This window comes from Rana temporaria, assembly GCF_905171775.1.
Source record: "Rana temporaria chromosome 4 unlocalized genomic scaffold, aRanTem1.1 chr4y, whole genome shotgun sequence".
Classification (NCBI taxonomy): Eukaryota; Metazoa; Chordata; class Amphibia; order Anura; family Ranidae; genus Rana; species Rana temporaria.
In genome coordinates this window covers 2,629,153-2,650,781 of record NW_024404461.1, presented here as the reverse complement: position 1 = coordinate 2,650,781, position 21,629 = coordinate 2,629,153, and positions in this window count along the sequence as shown.

The following is a 21,629-nucleotide window of genomic DNA, read 5'->3' as shown; positions in this document are numbered from 1 at the left end:
TATCCGTGAGAATGTTCCATTGTATGAGGAAGTTCGAGTCTTCGGAACAGTTTCTCTTTACCCTCATCCTTAGTAAGGGAGTAAAAACAGTCACACCTTAAAAAAGCAGCACATAATACACACATTAACACTTGTTGGCAAGACAATTAACCCATTGATCGCCCCTAGATGTTAACCCCTTCCCAGACGGTGTCATTAGTACAGTGACAGTGCATAGTATTATCACTGATCTCTGTATTGGTGTCACTGGTGATGTCAGTTGGATATGCTTTATAGAAAGTTAAAAATCTATATTTTAAAAAACAAATTTGTCTTTTTTTTTTTGCTATATAAGCAAAAAAGACAAATTTGTTTTTTAAAATATAGATTTTTAACTTTCTATAAAGCATATCCAACTGACATCACCAGTGACACCAATACAGAGATCAGTGATAATACTATGCACTGTCACTGTACTAATGACACTGGCTGGGAACTGACATCACCAGTGACACCAATACAGAGATCAGTGATAATACTATGCACTGTCACTGTACTGTAACAGTGGAGATCAAATACCACCAAAAGAAATCTCAATTTGTGTAAAAAATGATATACATTTTTATTCGGTATAGCATTGCATGACCGCACAATTGTCAGTTCAAGTAGCGCAGTGCTGAATAGCAAAAAATGGCCTGGTCATGAGAAGGGGGTAAAATCTTCTGGAGCTCAAGCAGTTAAGAGAACAATAAAGGTGGGTTTACCCAATCAGTGTTTAGGAAAAGGAGTTCAGTATTGGTTAGAGGAGTTCATTTATTACCCACTTTTTACATACTGTTACCAGTGCAGTACGGCATTATCATATGACTGGTAACAGTATGTACAAAAAATTAACATGTTTTTACATACTTTTTATTGCCATAGTAACCCTGTAATACGCTGGGGAGTGATCAAGGATTTTTTACATTCATGACAGATGTGATTAATTGTAATTTGTGATTGGCTACAGCTAATCACATGGTACAGGTACCATGTTATACCTGTGGGCCAATCACAGCTTACTGGTATAGGAATCAGAGCTTTTATAAATAACATTAATTTATAACAACATTGTTGACATTGCGATCATTCATTGGAATATGTCTACTTCAAGTCACTGGAAGAATATTTCACCTCTCTTTCCTGTTTCTCACCAACAGAGTTGTGGACTGTGGAGCGACATTCTGGTGCTATGAAGACCTTTGCTCACTTATCACCACAAACCAAACTCTGACCAGACTGGACATTTCATTGGAAGTTGATGAGACAATGTCAGACTCAGATGTTGATTATTTTTGTGAGGTCCTCCAGAATGTGGGCTTCACTCTGACTGACACGTAAGCACCAATCTATACTGGGGTAACACACATATTAAGTCTTAAGCCTCATACACACGATTGGATTTTCCACGGACAAAGCTTTTGTCTGAAGGGCGTTGGCCGTGAACTTGTATTGCATACAAATGGCTAAGAATTGTCAGCCAACAAACCCGAAACGACATGTTTTTTAAGCTCTTTAGCACCACCCTTTGGGCAACTTTAGCTAATGTTGTGTTATGGTTATCATTGCTTCTGAGCATGCGTGTTTGTACTTTGGAGTTTTGACCCAAGGACTTCTGTGCACACACTTTGATAATCCAACAACACCCCTTTTTTTGTCGGAAAATTTTAAAGCATGCTATCCAACATTTTTTGGCAGAAAATCCGACCACAATTGTCCGATGGAGCGTACAAACGGTCAGATTTTCCGACAACAGCCTGCCTTCACACAATTCCCGTCGGAAAATCTGATTGTGTGAACGAGGCATTAGAATGTGAATAGTGAAATGTAGACAACATTGGATGGTGATGAGATGATGGAAGGGGGACATTGTTGGGAGGCAGGGGCGGACTGAAAACTCATGGGGCCCCCGGGCAATAGAAGATTTTGGGCCCCCGGGCTTACAGATGGCCACCACGCTAGGAGGCAGTGCAGAGGCGGGGCAGCTAAAATCTCTGGATTTTCACATCAAAAGCATGTCGGTTTCGGACATATCAGGGACAGGTGTAAAAAAAACACAGATTTTTACATACTGTCCCTGGTTTTACTGAGCCTGGCAACCCTGATGGGGCCCCCTAGTGGCATGGGGCCCTCGGGCAGTGCCCGAGTGACTCAATGGTCAGTCCGTCCCTGTTGGGAGGTCTTCTGACACCCGGGCTGCACTGTAATGAAAATGGAAGAACAAGGTGACAAACATTCTATACAATTTCTGGTGGGGCCCTATGAATCGGGGACATATAATAAGACCCTAAAGTGTGAGGACAGAGTGAATGGTTTGGTATAATTGTATTCTGTGGTCAGTTATGAAGAGATGAGAAAACACATCCCTCTATCTACATACAATCTACGTAAGATCTACTCCCAGCATAGGAGACCACTGACGTATATTGTACAGCTGCAGATTTGTTCATTACACATCACAAACATGGAAAATAAGCTCTTCAGAGGAAAACCATTCCATCTATAAGGAAATAACAAAAAAATACCACAAAGAAATCTTTAAAGCCAAAAACAATTATTTCTCCAATATCATTACTAATGCCCTCAACCGTCCCTGCAAACTCTTCAAGCTAGTCACCCAGACCATGAATCCAGTCTGTCTTGAAGCCCCCAATTCTGATGCCCAAGAATTTTGCAATGAATTAGCAGATTATTTCGTTAAAAAAATTGAAAGAATCCTTGAAAGCATTCAGCAAAATAGAACTCCCATTAACCCCCCCTCAATCATACGCCCAATACCCACATAAAGTCGCCGCTATAAACAACGTTCACTTTAAAACCTATTTCCATCGAGGCCACAAAAACCATCATTGATACCCTGCGAAACAGCACAGTGCCGAATGATATCATCCCCACCAAACTGCTGAAGGAATGTGCCGATATCCTGGCACCGCCGATCACGCAGCTTATAAACCAGTCATTCAAGGAAGGTATTGTGCCCACCTGCCTAAAACAAGGCATAATCAAACTTATCTTGAAGAAACCTACCCTCGACCCCAAAGACCCAAAACACTGTCGTCCTATAACAGGCCTAAATGTCCGCTCCAAGGTAATGGAGAAAGTAGTGGTACAACAGTTGCAATATCATTTAGACACCCATAATTTGCTCGATCCATTTCAATCGGGGTTTCCGTCACGGACACGGGACAGAAACAGCACTACTCAAAATATGGGATGACGCTCTCGAGGCCGCAGACGAAGGAGAATTTTGTCTTCTAGTACTGTTGGACCTAAGCGCAGCTTTCGACATGGTAGACCACAAATTATTATTGACTCGGCTAGCTGAAGTAGCCAGAGTCGTGGAAGGTGATCTATCTTGGTTTTCCTCTTTTTTGGAAAACCGATCACAAATAGTGAAATTGGATCCTTTCACTTCTGAAAAACGCACAGTGTCATGCAGAGTCCCTCAAGGATCACCTCTGTCGCCGGTGCTGTTCAATATCTACCTCCACCCTCTCTTTGAAATCATCAGTAGCCCAGAGTTACTTTACCACTCTTATGCAGATGATACACAACTGTATCTTCGCATCTGCAACAAAAAGGACCATCATCTCGGTCTAGAGACATGCCTCTCTTTGATAGAAGACTGGATGACAAAGAGTTATCTTAAACTCAACATTTCGAAAACAGAACTTCTCCTGTTTCACGCCAGTTGAAAAAATCAACTTGCAAACACTTGGACACCCCTGCCCATTATGTGCGAAACCATCACCCCTAGCGCCAAAGTCAGTTGACACCAACATGACAATGGATGCACAAATAGGGTCAGTAGTCAGCGGATCGCATCATCTGTTGCGCCTACTACGCAGACTTATTCCTTTTATTCCCAAAGAAGACGTAGCAGTCGTGGTGGGAACAATTGTCAACTCCAGACTGGACTATGCCAATGCCCTCTATCTCGGACTCCCAAAGTACAAAATCACTCGCCTGCAAGTCGTTCAAAACATGGCCGCCAGACTTGTGACTGGGAAAAAACCATGGGAATCAATCTCACCCTCACTGAGAAGCTTTCACTGGTTGCCAGTAAAAGACAGAATTGCTTTTAAAGCACTCTGTCTGACGCATAAGTGTATTCTAGGAAATGCCCCCCAATATCTATGCGAAAAAAATAAAAGCTCACAACTCCAATCGCGTTCTGCGATCCACCAACCAAAATCTACTCCAAATACCAAAAACCAGATTCAAGTCCAAAGGAGAAAGGAGATTTGCGGTCCAGGGACCCAGACTATGGAACGCTTTACCAACCAGCATTCGGTTGGAGGAAAACCACCTGGCCTTCAGAAGAAAGATCAAAACACATCTCTTTTGATGACAAAGGAGAAATGGACAACGAGCGCCCAGAGGCGATTTAGTTCGCATGTGCAGCACTATATACGTTTTTCACTCACTCATTTCCAGGAAGACAGAAAAATACTTCTCATTAGTGTGTAAAAAATGAACCTATTTCTTACCAAGCACAGTACGAGCCCCCCCCTTACCCTAATTTCTTACAGAGCACAGTACAACCCCCCCTTTTCCATCATTTCTTACAGAGCACAGTACGAGCCCCCCCCTTACCCTAATTTCTTACAGAGCACAGTACAACCCCCCCTTTTCCATCATTTCTTACAGAGCACAGTACGAGCCCCCCTTTTCCATCACTTCTTACAGAGCACAGTACGAGCCCCCCCCCTTACCCTAATTTCTTACAGAGCACAGTACAACCCCCCATTTTCCATCATTTCTTACAGAGCATAGTACGAGCCCCCCTTACCCTAATTTCTTACAGAGGACAGTACTAGCCCCCCTTTTCCATAATTTCTTACAGAGCACAGTACGAGCCCCCCTTTTCTATCATTTCTTACAGAGCACAGTACGAGCCCCCCTTTTCCATCATTTCTTACAGAGCACCGTATGAGCTCCCCTTTTCCATCATTTCTTACAGAGCACAGTACGAGCCCCCCTTTTCTATCATTTCTTACAGAGCACAGTACAAGCTCCCCCTTTTTCATCATTTCTTTCAGAGCACAGTACGAGCCCCCCTTTTCCATCATTCCTTACAGAGCACAGTATGGGCCCTGTAATGAGACCCTTACTCGCTCAGTTCGACTCTCCCTACACTCCTCTGCTGCTGTTAAATCAGATTGCAGATCGCAATGTCTGATGGTTCGGTCATCCAAGGCTCCGGGATCCGAACTACAGCTATGTGCCGTTCGAAATCCATCAGAACAAACACCAGGCAGGCTGTATGTAAGTTCAAACAGACAACTCCTTTATTGGATGCACACACACTTTATACAGCAGTTTGATCCACCCCCTTTCCTATTGGTCAATTGTAAAGTACATTGTAGTTCTCAATTAGGTCCTCTTAGCCATGCAAATGAGGACTTGAAACAGGGTCAGCATGGATTGGTCCGATAGCTTGAATAGGAGGACTGCTATGTGTAATGAGACATAAGCCCCAGGGGGCAATCAAAGTACACAAACAGCCAGACACAGAACAATGCTTTTCCTCCAGACCATTGAGCCGTCTGGAGGGGGGGGGGGGTAGCCTTAAGATAGGGCAGAAGACCCCCCACTGTGTAACAGATTTCAAGGAGAAACACTTCCGCATTCCAAGGTCCATGACAATACTCCCCCTGGGAAACAGTCTAACAGCCACAGTGGGACCCCGAACGGGTCAACTCGAGGATGTTGGAAAAGCAGTCTTATGGTTCCAGGTCTGTCTGCCGGGATAACCCATCTGCAATCCCGTTTTGAGAGCCTGGCCGATATTGTATGGTGAAATTGTACGGTTGCAAAGCCAGGCTCCACCTTAGTAATCGCCCATTCTATCCTGCCACCCGGTTAAGCCATATCAAGAGATTGTGGTCCGTCATGACGGTAAAAGAGCGTCCATATACATAGGGCTGCAATTTCTTTAAAGCCTAGACTAAGGCCAAACACTTTTCCACGGCAGCATATCCAACTTCACGTGGTAACAACTTTCGGCTGAGATACACCACCGGTTTGCTCTTTCCCGTCATCACCAACTTGACCTAGTACAGCTCCCAGCCCAAACATGGAGGCATCTGGGTCCCCATAGGAGTGGGGTTGCCTTGAAGTTGGCTCTGGCGTCGGGTGGTCACAGCCATGGCGGCCTCTGGGGCATATGGGGAAGTTAAATGCCCCAAATCGTTCCCCAAAAGTTCTTCTGCGGGTAACTCGCATAGTAATGCCACTCGCACTTGTCGCTCCCCTGAGCCCCAATGCAAAAAGACTTGGGCGGTGGATAAATGTAGCACCTTGCCCCCTGCTACCCTGACTGCAACAGTCTGGCCGGTCTGGGCCGACTGGGTAATCATGTGAGGCTGGATGAGGGTAATCATAGCCCCAGAATCGCGGAGTCCCTGGGCCGACTGTCCATTTACCCATACTGCCTGACGATGGTCCTGACGATTATCTCCGGCACCAGCTTGGACAGGATCAGCCTCAAAAAGTTTGCCGCACTCTTCCTGAACATCTCGATGGTTGGGCTTGTTCTGGAAGGGATGAGCCACTGGTCTGAATGGATGAGCAGTCTCTCGGTACCTTGTGGATCGGGTAGGGCAATATTGCTGCAGATGACCGGTTTGGTTACAGGTATAGCACTTAGGTCTGGTAGGAGGTTTGTGTTGGGCTGAGGGTCTGGATGGATGAGCAGTCTCTCGGTACCTCATGGATCGGGTAGGGCAATATCGCTGCAGATGACCAGTTTAGTTACAGGTATAGCACTTAGGTCTGGTAGGAGGATTGGGTCGGGCTGGTAAACTGGGCCAAGATAGGGGATAGTGCTCGCTTTCGCCTGACCTTCGAGAGTCCAGATATTAATCCGCCAAAGTAGCCGCTTGCTGTTAAGTCCGTGTTCGCTTATCTCGCACCCAATCCTGTACTACCGGAGGGATGTGGTTAAAGAACTGTTCTAAGAGTACTAGCTGGGTGATGGCCTCTATGGTATGAGCGTGGCTTCCCTGGAACCAGCCCTTAAGGTTCCGCTGCAGACGATGTGCCCACTCCACGTATGTTATGTTGGTTTGTTTCCGGGATTCTCGAAACTTAGTCCGGCTGGCTTCAGGTGTAATGGCAAATCGGGTTAGCAAAGCTTCTTTTACCCGGTCATAGTCTTTAGCGTCCTCATCCTCCAGGGCCCGATACGCATCCGCCGCTCTGCCAGTTAAATTACTCGTCAGTAAAGCGACCCATTCTTGGGACAGTACTTCATGTATCTGGCATAGTCTCTTAAAGTCCTGCAGGAATGCTTCAATTTCCTCCTCCCCTTCCTTAAGTAGTTTGAACGCCCGAAAGGGCAACTTACAGAAAGTCGCTGCATCTTTAGGCGTTTTCTCCGATTGCCGTATTTCTGACATTCTCTGCTCATGTTGCCGCTCTCGTTCTCTCTTTGTCGCTCTCGTTCTTGTCGCTCATCCTGCAGCTGGATGTCTCTAATGGCATTCTGTATGGCAGTCTCTGATGGGTTAGCACCATATAATGCCAACCGCTCTCGTACTCGTTGCTGAAACAAGTCTTCAACTGACCAGGGTCCTGCATCACCATCCCTCTGATCCATCTCGGCTAGCTCACTGATCAGGGTGGCCTTGTTCTTTGTCCCACCGGTCCCTCCACGGCTCTCAAGTAAGTCTTTCAGCATGGTTCTCCTGCAGGCTGCATAGCTGGTCATTAATTGTGGTGGTTTGAAGTGTCCCAGTAACTGGAGAGCAAATCCCACCGCTGCCAACCAATGTAAGGAGACCCTTGCTCACTCGGTTCCACTCTCCCGACACTCCTTTGCTGCTGTTGAATCAGATTGCAGATCGCAATGTCTGATGGTTCGGTCATCCAAGGCTCCGGGATCTGAACCACAGCTATGTTCCATTCGAAATCCATCAGAACAAACACCAGGCAGGCTGTATGTAAGTTCAAACTGACAACTCCTTTATTGGATGCACACACACTTTTATACAGCAGTTTGACCCCCCCTGACCCCAACAACCACTTTCCTATTGGTCAATTGTAAAGTACATTGTAGTTCTCAATTAGGTCCTCTTAGCCATGCAAATATGGACTTGAAACAGGGTCAGCAGGGATTGGTCCGATAGCTTGAATAGGAGGACTGCTATGTGTAATGAGACAGAAGCCCCAGGGGGCAATCAATGTACACAAACAGCCAGACACAGAACAATGCTTTTCCTCCAGACCATTGAGCCGTCTGGAGGGGGGGGGGGGTAGCCTTAAGATAGGGCAGAAGACCCCCCACTGTGTAACAGATTTCAAGGAGAAACATTTCCGCATTTCAAGGTCCATGACAGGCCCCATTTTCTATCATTTCTTACAGAGCACAGTGTTGGCTCCCCATTTTCTATATTTTTTACATAGCACAGTATAAGCCCCTCTTTTTCCATATTTTTTTTACAGAGCACAGTAAGAGCCCCCCTTTTCTACCATCACAGCAACATTTTCTCCTTTAACACGCTCTCATTTTATTCTTGAAGGTTTGCACCTGGGCAGGTAATTAAATACAAAAGAAGAATTGAAAATGTTCCTTGTGAAGCCGTTTCCTCCTCTTCAGGTAATACATGGATCCTGGTTGGAAGAGAATGTCAATAAGTAAATTATATCAGAATATCTTATTCATTATTTTACTTTTCTTTAGAATCAGAAGATGACTGGCTCTAGCATTTGATATCTACTGAACAGTGAATTTGTCGTTCCTCTGATTCCCCCATTTTATATTGTATTGTTAGCCCTTAATGTATTCGGTAACAAAATAAAAATGAGATGTTTCGATCTTCACACCAAAACTGTCACCACTGATGAGCCCGGGATGCTGGGAAATTCCCTTTCATGACATGACGATTCCTCCTAAACAAAGAGAAGACACTAAACACATAGTGACAGTGCGGTAATTATTTTCTGTGAACAGATGAGGACGGTGGGAGCAATCTCCATCCTTCATTCCAATTCTCCGCTGTGGAAGGATAAGGACAGTGGGGGTTGATCTCTTTCCTTCATCCCAATTCTCCTCTATGGACAGATGAGGACACACTGGACTCTCTTCTTGGATCTGAATGAGCTCCGCCCACCAGTCTTTGAATCACCAGACACAGTTCTAAGTAATACAAATCACACACATAGAATAGTATTGGAGATAACATCAGCACTGTTTTCACCAATCACAGCCTGGATATTTCCCAGTACAGGTCAAGAGGGGAAGGGGGACAGGTTATAGTACAATAAGGGACACATAGACATGAAAAAGACCCTCATAGATACAAATTTGTCATCTGATCTATCAGGAAATAACCAGATTGGGAGTGAGTCTCATGTTGTGGAGGTACCTGTACACAGTGGGGGCTCCTCAGGGGATATTCTGTTTGGACAGGTCAGAATATTTTATAGTTCCACCTCCTAAACTGACACTGGGAGGAGTCTGTGTACTCCTCCCCCTCCCCTCTGCATACAATTAAAGTAGATCTGTCATGGAAGCTATATATATATATATATTAATCCCCAAACCATCAGGAGATGAGAAAAAGAGGATAAAAGACCACAAGAGAGATGGGACTAAGTGTAGTGATTAATAACAGAAGATGTGAGATTGGTTGAAGTACAGTACATGGACTCACATCTGTGAGCGTGTGGGGAACCTGGATCAGACAACCTATCTGAGGAACTGTGGAGAATATGTCTCCTCACTGAAGTCAGTGGGTGGTCACACTCCATGGTCATCTGGAAATTCTGGATGATAATATACTAAGCAGTATTTGGGACCCAGTGGGAAACTTTCAACCCAAGAGAAAGGGTGAGGTCAGCAGAGGAACCAATAGTAAAGGAAGAGACTTTGAAATGTTTTCCTCAAAAGATTATTGTTTATTGCACAAGCGACTGTATAATACACCATCAACGCATTTCCTGGCTTCAAAGTGTCACTTCATTAGGACAGGTGTAAGAAGACAATATAAAAATAGGGAATGAAGTAAAAGTCCAGTATATTGTATTATAAAGACCCAAGCCAGATAAAATGCGCGGACATGACTGAGATTTATAACATTTAGGATTTGTATTATGTTAGAAAAGGTGAAGAGATATATGGAGAGGATGATCAATACATGGAGAAATCAATCTATTCTATCATATAAGAGAATCAATAGATCAATAAATTACATCAACCATTTAAGAAGATCCATTTCATGTGATAGAGTTATAATTTTGGGCACTGGTTATGTTGGAGAATCAAACCGTGATTACTGGATATTAAAAACAATCCTATTGATCTGATGATTGGTGGCATGGATTCCTGATTGATTATTGGCGGGAATAAAGTCCAATAAAAATAGAGATTTGATGTATTATTGATATAAAAACTCTTCATATTCCATGGAATAAATACGTGCAAAATAGTTTTGGATTGGATGTAATAAATCTCTAAAAAAGACTTTGTGGTGTTTGTTAGTTCTTTTCTATTTCTCTCTTTTCATCCACTTTCTATTGGATGGTGAGGAAGGGGAGAGATTTGGATTTGTTTTTGGACATACAGGAGGTAATATAGAGAACCCGGCTAATAACTGATGAGTGGAGATTTCACTAGAGAGTTACATTAAAGAGAATTCATGGCTGGTGCGCAATGCTGGGGCCCGGAGTGTTCTGATTGGACCACCAGTACATGTGCCATATTAGTCTGTGTTCCATCAGTGGAATGATTCTGAAAAGATGAGCTCCAGCTGTGCATATGGGTGATTTTCCGCGATGTTCACATTGTGGAGGGTGGAGAGATGGACAGATTGGAGTAGAGTGTTGGGGCCAGTGGAGGAAGACAGTGAAGTGTGATGCCAACTATGTCATTGGGGATGGGAGGTCAATATAAGAAGATATCCATGTATGGACGGCACTTGTGGGGAGAGAAATGGTATAATGGTATAATGAACATCTGTAACTAATGCTGCGTACACACGATCGGTCAATCCAATGAGAACGGTCTGATGGACCGTTTTCATCAGACCAAACCGATCGTGTGTAGGTCCCATCGGTTATTTATCCTTCGTTTAAAAAATTAACCGATGGATACCTAACCGATAGAAAAAAAAACGATCGTTTGTAGGCACGTCCATCGGTTAAAAATCCACGCATGCTCAGACTAAATTAGGGGACGGGAGCGATCGTTCTGGTAAAAATAGCGTTCGTTATGGAGATGGTACATTCATCACGCTGTAACAGACAGAAAAGCGTGAATCGTCTTTTACTAACACAAAATCAGCTAAAGCAGCCCCAAGGGTGGCGCCATTGGATTTGAACTTCCCCTTTATAGTGCCGTCGTACGTGGTTTACGTGACCGCGTTCTGACACGATCGTATTTTTAACCAATGTTGTGTAGGCACGACTGACCATCAGTCAGCTTCATCGGTTAACTGATGGAAAAAATCCATCAGACCGTTCTCATCGGATTGACCGATCATGTGTACAGGGCATAAACCTATAGGGCGAGAGAGTGAGCAGAATGGGGATCAGGGGGAAAAGTATTGGAAGATTTGGGGTTACTGAAGAGGTTAGGATATAGATGATGATGATGATGATAATAATAATGTGTATTTAGAGAGGCTAATGCATCTCATTAATAAATCCCATGATCTATGACAGGGCTACTAATTTCAAGTTGCGATTTTTCACCTTAATGCCCCCTTTTGCATAAAGGTCAAAAACTTTTTTTGCTGCAGCTGCCCCCTGTCGTGGAGATAAGGCTGTAGGCTAAGCGCACAGCCATATTTGAAAAAAAAGTTCGGGACCGAACCCGAACCCGGACTTTGACCCGAACCCGAACCCCATTGAAGTCAATGGGGACCCAGACTTTTGACTACAAAAATGTCTCTAAAAAACTAAGGGAAAGTGCTGGAGGGCTGCAAATGGCAGCAAAATGTCGGGAAGAGCATGGCAAGTACTCTGGAAATAAATGTGGATAGGGAAATAACTCAAAATAACCTAAAAAAAATAAAAATATAATGATTTTGACCTTGGAGGACGAGGTCCATACAGTTTTGTTCAAAATTATTCAACCCCCCAATGCTGTAAAGGGTTTTAGGGAATTTAGTGTACATTTGTAATTGTATTCAGAATGAAATCCTACAAGGACTTCATAAAGAACCATATGCAACTAAAATGATATCAATTGGTTTTGTAATACAGTAGTAAATGCAAAATTCAAGGCAATGGGCACTGTTGAAACGCTACCTGGTCGTGGCAGAAAGAAGATGCTGACTTTGACTGCTGTGCGCTACCTGAAGCGTAGAGTGGAGAAAAGTCCCTGTGTGACTGCTGAGGAACTGAGAAAAGATTTGTCAGATGTGGGTACTGAAGTTTCTGCTCAGACAATACGGGGCACACTGCGTAATGAAGGCCTCCGTGCCAGAACTCCCAGGAGCACCCCCTTGCTGTCTCCAAAGAATAAGAAGAGTCGACTGCAGTATGCCGAAAGTCATGTGGGCAAACCACACACGTTTTGGGATTGTGTTGTGTGGACTTATGAATCAAAATTACAACTGTGTGGGCCCATGGATCAACGCTATGTTTGGAGGAGGAAGAACAAGGCCTATGATGAAAAGAACACCTTGCCTACTGTGAAGCATGGCGGGGGGTCAATCATGCTTTGGGGCTGTTTTGCTTCTGCAGGTACAGGGAAGCTTCAGTGTGTGCAAGGTACCATGAATTCTCTTCAGTACCAAGGAGATATTGGATGACAATGTGATGCAGTCCGTCACAAACCTGAGGCTTGGGAGACGTTGGAACTTTCAACAGGACAATGATCCCAAGCATACCTCCAACTCCACTAGAGTATGGTTGCAGATTAAAGGCTGTAACATTTTGGAGTGGCCATCGCAGTCACCAGGCTTAAATCCGATTGAGAACCTCTGGTGGGACTTAAAGAAAGCAGTTGCAGTGCGCAAGCCTAAGAATGTGACTGAAGGTGGAAGCGGCGGAGGAGGAGGAGGAGGTAGCCAACACAGCAGGTTTTGGTTTTTAATTGATTTATTTTTTAAATTAGGGTAAACCCCAAAATAGTGAGACAGATCTAGGGTTGCTACCTCATCCCTTTAAACCTGAACACAGAGTTACACAGGTTCTGGGGCTAATTTAATGTCGATAGACTCGATAAGGCACCAAGTGAGTTTAATTAACAGCACCTTAATCAGCCAGAGAACCTGTGTAATTAATATGTTTTTGCTTTGAAAGGGATGAGATGGCAACCCTAGAAAGATCAGAAAAAAACAATGGCTGGGTAAGGCCGGCCCGGTGTCTATTCTGCACAAGGTACGGACAAGTCCTGTGGGATCCATGCCTGGTTCATTTTAATGAACGTGAGCTTGTCCACATTGGCTCTGGACAGGCGGCTGCGCTTGTCTGTGATAAAGGGCAAGCTCAGGCTATGTGCCCAATTTGGAGACCCAGAAGTTTAGGGGGGCATAGCCGTCTTTCAGTACGTGTAGGCATGTGCACACATACTGCTCCACCATGTTGCTGAAATGCTGCCTCCTGCTAAAACGTTCCATATCATCTGGTGGTGCTGGTTGTTGTGGCGTGCTGACAAAGCTTTTCCACATTTCGGCCATGCTGACCCTGCCTTCTGAGGTGCTGGCGGTGCCCCTGCTGCGTTGGCGACCTCTTCCTCCTCCTCTGCCTTCGCCTTCTGCTTCCACTGTGCCCCCGCTGCCAGGTGGGAATTGCACCAGCAGCGCATCTACCAGCGTGCGCTTGTACTCGCGCATCTTGCATTCACGTTCCAGTGAGGGGATTAAGGACGGTACATTGTCCTTGTAACAGGGATCCAGCAGCGTGGCCACCCAGTAATCAGCACCTGTTATAATGTGCGAAACACGCCGGTCGTTGCGGAGACACTGCAGCATGTAATTGCTCGTGTGTGCCAGGCTGCCCAGAGGCAACAAAAAGCTGTCCTCTGTGGGAGGTGTATCATCTGTGTCCTCTGTATCCCCCCAGCCACACACTAGTAATGGTCATGAGCTGGTCTGGATGCCATCCTGCTGTGAACATGGTTCCTCCTCCTCCTCCATGTCTTCCTCCTCCTCCACCGCGTCATCCTCCAGAACTGTGCCCTTGCTAGACAATTGTGTACCTGGCCTTTGTTGGTGCACGAACCCACCCTCGGAGCCACTTGTGAATGACTGACCTGAAAGCCTTGCAAATTATCCCGATTCCTCCTCCTCCTGTGCCACATCCTCTTCCATCATCGCCCGTAGCGTTTTTTCAAGGAGGCATAGAAGTGGGATAGTCATGCACTGGCCATGTTGGTGGAGTACTCAAAACAGCGCAACAAGGCACACAGGTCTCGCATGGAGGCCCAGTTATTGGTGGTAAAGTGGTTCTGTTCCGCAGAGCGACTCACGCGTGCGTGCTGCAGCTGGAACTCCACTATCGCCTGCTGCTGCTCGCACAGTCTGGCCAGCATGTGCAAGGTGGAGTTCCACCTTGTGGGCACATCACATAGGTCGGTGAGCGGGAAGGCCGAAGTTACGCTGCAGCGCTGCCAGGCGAGCAGCAGCAGGGTGAGAATGCCGAAAGTGCGCACAGACGGCCCGCACTTTCTGCAGCAGCTGTGGCATATCGGGGTAAGTTCTCAGGAAACTCTGCACCACCAAATTCAACACATGCGCCAGGCAAGGGATGTGCGTCAAACCGGCTAGGCCCAGAGCTGCTTCGAGATTTCGCCCATTATCGCACACCACCAGGCCCGGCTTGAGGTTTACTGACGCCAACCACTCATCGGTCTGTTGTTCCATGTCCCTCAACAACTCCTGCCCGGTGTGTGGTTTTTCCCCCAAACAGGAAAGTTTTAAAACTGCCTGCTGGCGTTTACCCATGGCTGTGCTGAAGTTGGTGGTGAATTTGTTACGCTGACCGGATGAGGAGGCGGTAGAGGAAGCGGAGTAGGAGGAGTTAGGAACAGGAGGCAAACTGAAGCGCCCTGCAATCCTCGGTGCTGGAAGGACAAGCGCCAAACTGCTATTCGCCTCAGGCCCAGCCGCCACTGCATTTACCCAGTGCGCTGTTAGAGAGATATAACGTCCCTGACTGTGCTTACTGGTCCACGTATCCGTAGTTAGGTGGACCTTGGCACAGATGGCGTTGCGCAGTGCACACCTGATTTTGTCCCCCACTTGGTTGTGCAGGGAAGGGATAGCTCGCCTGGAAAAGTAGTGGCGGCTGGGAACAACGTACTGTGGGACAGCCAATGCCATCAGACTTTTAAAACTCTGCGTCTCCACCAGACGGAATGACAGCATTTCAAAGGCCAGGAATTTTGAAATGCTGGCATTCAGGGCCAGGGATCGCGGGTGGGTAGGGGGGTACTTCCTCTTCCGCTCCAGTGTTTGGGAGATAGAGAGCTGAATGCTTCCATGGGACATTGTGGAGATGTTTGGTGACCCAGGTGGCAGTGTTGCTTGCCGACCCTCTAATTACAGGGTGGCAGGTGGCACTGTCACTACAGAGGTGGATGAAGAGGCAGAGAGGCCCGAGACTGAAGCAGAAAAGGAAGCAGGAGGAGCCAGAGACCTTTCTCGGTTTTTGAGGTGTGTACTCCACTGCAGCTCATGCCTTGCACTTAGATGCCTAGTCATGCAGGTTGTGCTCAGGTTGAGAACGTTTATGCCCCGCTTCAGGCTCTGATTGCACAGCATGCAAACCACTTGTGTCTTGTCATCAGCACATTGTGTGAAGAACTGCCATGCTAGGGAACTCCTTGGACCTGGCTTTGGTGTGCTCGGTCCCTTGCTGCGTTGGGCAGTAGCAGGCGTACTGTCTAGGGGACGGACGCTCCGCTTTGGAACCCTGCTCCCAATTCTGCTGTACTGGTGGCTCTGTGCGACCACCGCCTCTTCCTCCGAACTACATGGGTCACCTACATGAGGTTGATTCCATGTCAGGTCGAGGACCTCATCGTCCTCCACATAATCTTCCACCCAGTCTTCACCACTGCCCTCCTTGTCGGTCTGTACAATTGCAAAAGCACCAGATGTGTTTCATCATCATCCATGACGTGCTGTGATGGTCCCCCTATGTACTCATCTTGAAATATAAGTGGTTGGGCATCGGTGCACTCAATCTCTTCCACTTCTGGGGCTGGGCTAGGTGGATGGTCTTGGGAAAACATGCTAACAGACTCATCAAAAAGAAGAAGAGACTGCTGCATGATTTGGGGCTCAGACTGCTTGGCTGATTTGCAAGGGGGTGAGGTGAAAGACTGATGGACATCGGCTGCAGGCGCCAACTCTGAACTTTCAGCACAAGACTGGTTGGGAGACAATGTGAAGGAACTGGAGGCACTGTCAGCAACCCAATCTACTACCGCCTGTTCTGCTCCTGGCCTCAACATTCGTAGAGCCGGATTAGCCCGATCAAATACCGCTGCAGGCTCTGTCGCCTACTCGCACCTGAGGAAGGTGTTTCACTTGTGCGTGTAGCTGGCACAGATCGACCACGTCCTCTCCCTGCAACAGGAGCTCCACCAGCACTGGCAGCACCGTGGCCACGTCCCTTATTTGACGTTCTCCTCATTTTTCCAAAAATTTAGGAACTTGCCCTAAATGGGTGTTTTTTGAATAGAACAATAGAAGAACACTAGCTAAAGTGTTTATCTCACACCTACAGATATGCAGGAAACACAGCAAAAAAAAAATGATTTGCCCTAAATAATTTTTTTTTGTATAGCTGTAACGATACGCCAAATTAGATTCAGGTCTATGGATCGCAACTGCAGAGACTTCTCAGGTTCGAACCCAGGTTTCACTCTTAACTCAGTTAAGAGTTTGGGTTCTATCATCACAGCCTCAGTGAAGTATATGGCGCTTATTCCAACATAAGCAACATTAAAGTAAACTTGGTATTAATGGTATAAATCAGGTATAAGGATAAGAGTACCGGCAGTACTGAGACTGTACACTAGGGGTCAGACTGACCAGGGAGAGTGAGCTCAGTGGTACTGGTATTGTACAGACAGGACTGGGTACCTTATGGAAAAGATAGACTACACATCATAGTTCATTTGTTGTTACTAATGGTAACCGACATCTTTGGCAGAGCACAATGGTGAGGACATCTGTAGAGAGGTTAAAGCGGGGGTTCACCCTATAAACCCCAAAAAAAAAAATTTTTTTCCTCTACCATAAAATCAGGCATTGTAGCGCGAGCTAAAGTATGCCTGTTCTGATTTTTTTATCCCTGTACTCACCGTGTACTCGTACATCGAAGATACCGACTCCCCTCGGTGAATGGGTGTGCCTATGGAGACGGAGGATGATTGACGGCCGGCTCTGGCGCGTCACGCTTCTCCGGAAATAGCCAAAATAGGCTTGGCTCTTCACGGCGCCTGCGCATAGCCTGTGCGCAGGCGCCGTGAAGAGCCGAGACCTACTCCGGCTGTATTCGGGGAGAGTTTTTGTTGAAATGTCTGTTTATTGGGTATAGAGACATAAAAGTTAACTGATTCCTTTTAAAAATGTTTAAAAATAGATTACATTCAATCATACAATGTGAATCTAGTTTCACTTTCGGTTTTAAACTGGTTTCATGTCTATGTGAAGTAAAGAGACCCACAGAACAAAAACAAACAAATCCAGGGCAGTGTTTTTAAAATGAATCTGATTGGTTCTGAGGAGTTTTAGACACACAGCTTAGACCACAGTGAGAAGCTGCCATGAGTTTTTTCATAAGGAGCCAGACAAGCAGGAAGTGTGGAGATCACAGCAGAATTACAGCTACTTCAAAGCAAAAACGAACAATGAGGACATGAAACCAGGACTGCAGTAAGGTAAAGGAATCTATTTAGCTAAAAAAAAAAAATCCTTTAGTGATTCTTTAAGGCAAAGTTGTTAGTGTGGCGTTACAATAGCACAATAGAAAACAGTATGTAAAGTGTGTATCTCACACGTACAGATATGCAGGCAAGACTGGAAACACTGGAGGAAAAACTGTAAAATATATTTATTTGCCATAAATAAGTGTTTTTTTTAATAGAACAATAGAAGAACAATATCTAAAGTGTTTATCTCACACTTACAGCCCAGGTTCACACTGGGTGCGATTTCATTCGATTTGAGATGCGATTTCACATGTGAAATCGCATCTCAAATGCCACCAATTGTCGGCAATGGCGCCGTCCTAATCGGTGCGACGCCGCATCTGCGGCGCTGCACCGATTTCAAAAAGTAGTTCTTGTACTACTTTTTGCGATTTCGGGCCGCGATTTACATAGACATCTGTGCAGAAACCTGCACAGATGTCTCTTAAATCGCGGCCGAAATCGGGACTGCCGGAGGGAGTGAAATCGTGCGAGTTCAGCTGAACTCGCACGGCTTCACTCCCGCAGCCCAGTGTGAACCAGGGCACAGATATGGAGGAAACACTGCAAACACTGGAGGAAACACTGCAAAATATATTTTTTTGCACCAAACTGGGTGTTTTTTTTAATAGAACAACAGAAGAACAGTAGCTAAATAGCTAGATTCAAGTACATGGCCGAAACTTTGCGGTGGCGTAGCTTAAGGCATTTAAGCTACGCCGCCGTAAGTTAGCGAGGCAAGTACATGATTCACAATGTACTTGCCTGCTAAGTTACGGCGGCGTAGCCTAAAGCAGCGGGCGTAAGGGCGCCTAATTCAAATGTGTTTGAGGGGGGTGTGTTTTATGTTAATAGTGCTTGACCTTACGTTTTTTACATTCTCTTCGAACTGCGCATGCGCCGGGAGCCTTCATTTCCCAGTGTGCATTGCGGCTAAGTACGCCGCACGGGCCTATTGATTTTGACGTGAACGTAAACTACGTAAATCCCGATTAACGGACGACTTACGCAAACGACGTAAAAATTTCGAATTTCGACGCGGGAACGGCGGCCATACTTAACATTACTATTCCAACTAGTGCCTAGCTCTAACTTTAGGCGGCCTATCTCTAACATAAACGGCATAAAAGTACTGCGTCGGCCGGGTGTACGTTCGTGAATCGGCGTATCTAGTGATTTACATATTCTACGCCGACCGCAATGGAAGCGCCACCTAGAGGCCATCCGAAAAATTGCAATCTAAGATAGGACGGCGCAAGCCGTCGTATCTTAGATATGTTTAAGCGTATCTCTGTTTGAGAATACACTTAAACATAAGTCGGCTTAGATTCTGAGTTAGGTCGGCTTATCTACTGATAAGCCGGCCTAACTCTTACTGAATCTACCTAAAAGTGTTTATCTCACACGTACAGATATGGAGGAAACACGGCAAACACTGGAGGAAACACTGCAAAATATATTTGTTTGCCCTAAATGGATGTTTTTGGAATAGCACAATAGAAGAAAAGTATATACAGGGTGTATCTCACAAAAATAAATGCAGTGCAGCTGCAATATGCAGACTATCTCACAGGAACAGATGCAGTGCAGGTACAATGAACCAGGACTGACTCCTATCTAAATCTCTCCCTCAGATCAGCAGGAACCTTGCCCTAAACTATCTGATGCAGAGTATCTCACAAAAATAAATGCAGTGTAGCTGCAATATGCAGACTATCTCACAGGAACAGATGCAGTGCAGGTGCAATTTGATTTGTGAAACAGGACTGACTCCTATCTAAATCTCTCCCTCAGATCAGCAGCAGCCTTTCCCTAACCTAGCTAATGCAGAGTATCTCACAGAAAGAAACGTTGCTGGTGTAGATTTGTGAAGCAGGATAATCCTATCTAACACTGTCCCTCAGATCAGCAGCAGCCTGTCCCTACCCTAGCTAAAGCAGAGTGTCAAGCTGTGCTGTGTGCCTCTATCTGATATAGAGGCTGGGTCACATGCTGGGTCACATGCTGCACTGGCCAATCACAGCCATGCCAATAGTAGGCATGTCTGTGATGGCTTCTAAGTAAAACAATTAAAACAAATGGTGATTGGCTGCCCCGAAGCCCGCCGTAAATTGGCGAACACCGGACCCGAATCCGAACTTTCAGCAAAATGTCTGGGTTCGGGTCCGGGGACAAAAAAAACAAAGTCCGTACCGAACCCGAACTTCACAGTTCGGGTTCGCTCAACCCTACACGTCACCTGACCAATGATATCACATGGGCGTTTGTTATCTCCTTGTGATAACAATAATGTTAAATAAGAAACAAAATTATAAAACAAGTAAAAACAATTACAATTTATTTAACATTTATATAAAAAAATGAAAAGTAACCCAAATTGTCCTGCACACATTCTGCACAAGCAATCATCCTGTGTATACGTGTATGTAAAGTGTGATTGCACCACACATGTAAGGCCCCGTACACACGGCCGAGGAACTCGACGTGCCAAGCACGTCGAGTTCCTCGTCGAGTTCTGGGATGAAGCCGCCGAGGAGCTCGGCGGGCCGCCTTCTCCCATAGAACAACGAGAAAATAGAGAACATGTTCTCTATTTTCTCGACGAGCTCCTCGGCGGCTCCATCGAGCCAGAAGTGTACACACGACAGAGATTCTCGGCAGAATCCGGGTTTTGACCGAGTTTCTCTGTGAATTCTGCCGAGAAACTCTGTCGTGTGTACGAGGCCTGAGGGATCACCACAAATGTCGGAGTGAGAGGAATAATTCTACCACCAGAGATCACACTTCTCTCTAAACTGATGAGCAGGAAAGCGCCTCCTATGGAGATTTTTAGGAACTGTAGTATTTTGCCATGTCACCGGCACACACAATTTTATTACTCGACATGTTTGGTATCTATTTACTCATCACAACCTCATCTTTTATATTTTACCTTAAAATTGTGTATAATGTGTGTGTGTTCCCACCCATGAAAGTGGGGGGCATATAGTTCCGGTGAGTGGTGCCCAGAGGGGGGAGGGGTGGCACAAGCACTAAGTGGTGTATATATAAGGGAGTGGAGCGATTTCTTCTTCACACTTATTAATGGACTTTGTTTGAGGAATGTTTGGAATGTGATGTTTCCACATCTTTTCACTTTTTTTTACTGTTTGTATATTTTCATCATGGCACCAATGTGAATGGAGAGGGGTTGTTGTGGTTATTACACAGATTTTTCCTCTATTTTATGTATAACATTTTATCTAATCTTCAGGCCCAAAATCTGCATTTTACCATGTGTGCAAACATAATGGAAAACCAGCTCTGGCAGTGAAAGGGTTAATGTGAGCTAGATGGGATCACTCTGCTGTGGTCACACTCTAATCATTAGAGCTCCCCCTAGCTGCAGCCTGGTAATAACATTGCTAGGAGGTCTATTCATTTATCTGCTACATACTTCCCATCTTTATATAAACGTCTCCTGACATTTAGGGGTCTAGTCATAAATAATTGTACAGCAATTTTCCGGGTGAAAATACATGTACATTCCTTCTGTGTGAATGAGGGGAAAATGGAGTTTAATTGGCTATTTGCAGGTCGAATAATTTCCATTGATTTAAAATAGAAAATACTACATTTGCCACTGGCTGGAGATAATTGCTATTATACTTAGCGCCATCTAAAGCCCAAACATAGTATTTCTCATTTTAATTCAATGGTTAGTCTAAGGCCCCGTACACACGACCGAGTTTCTCGG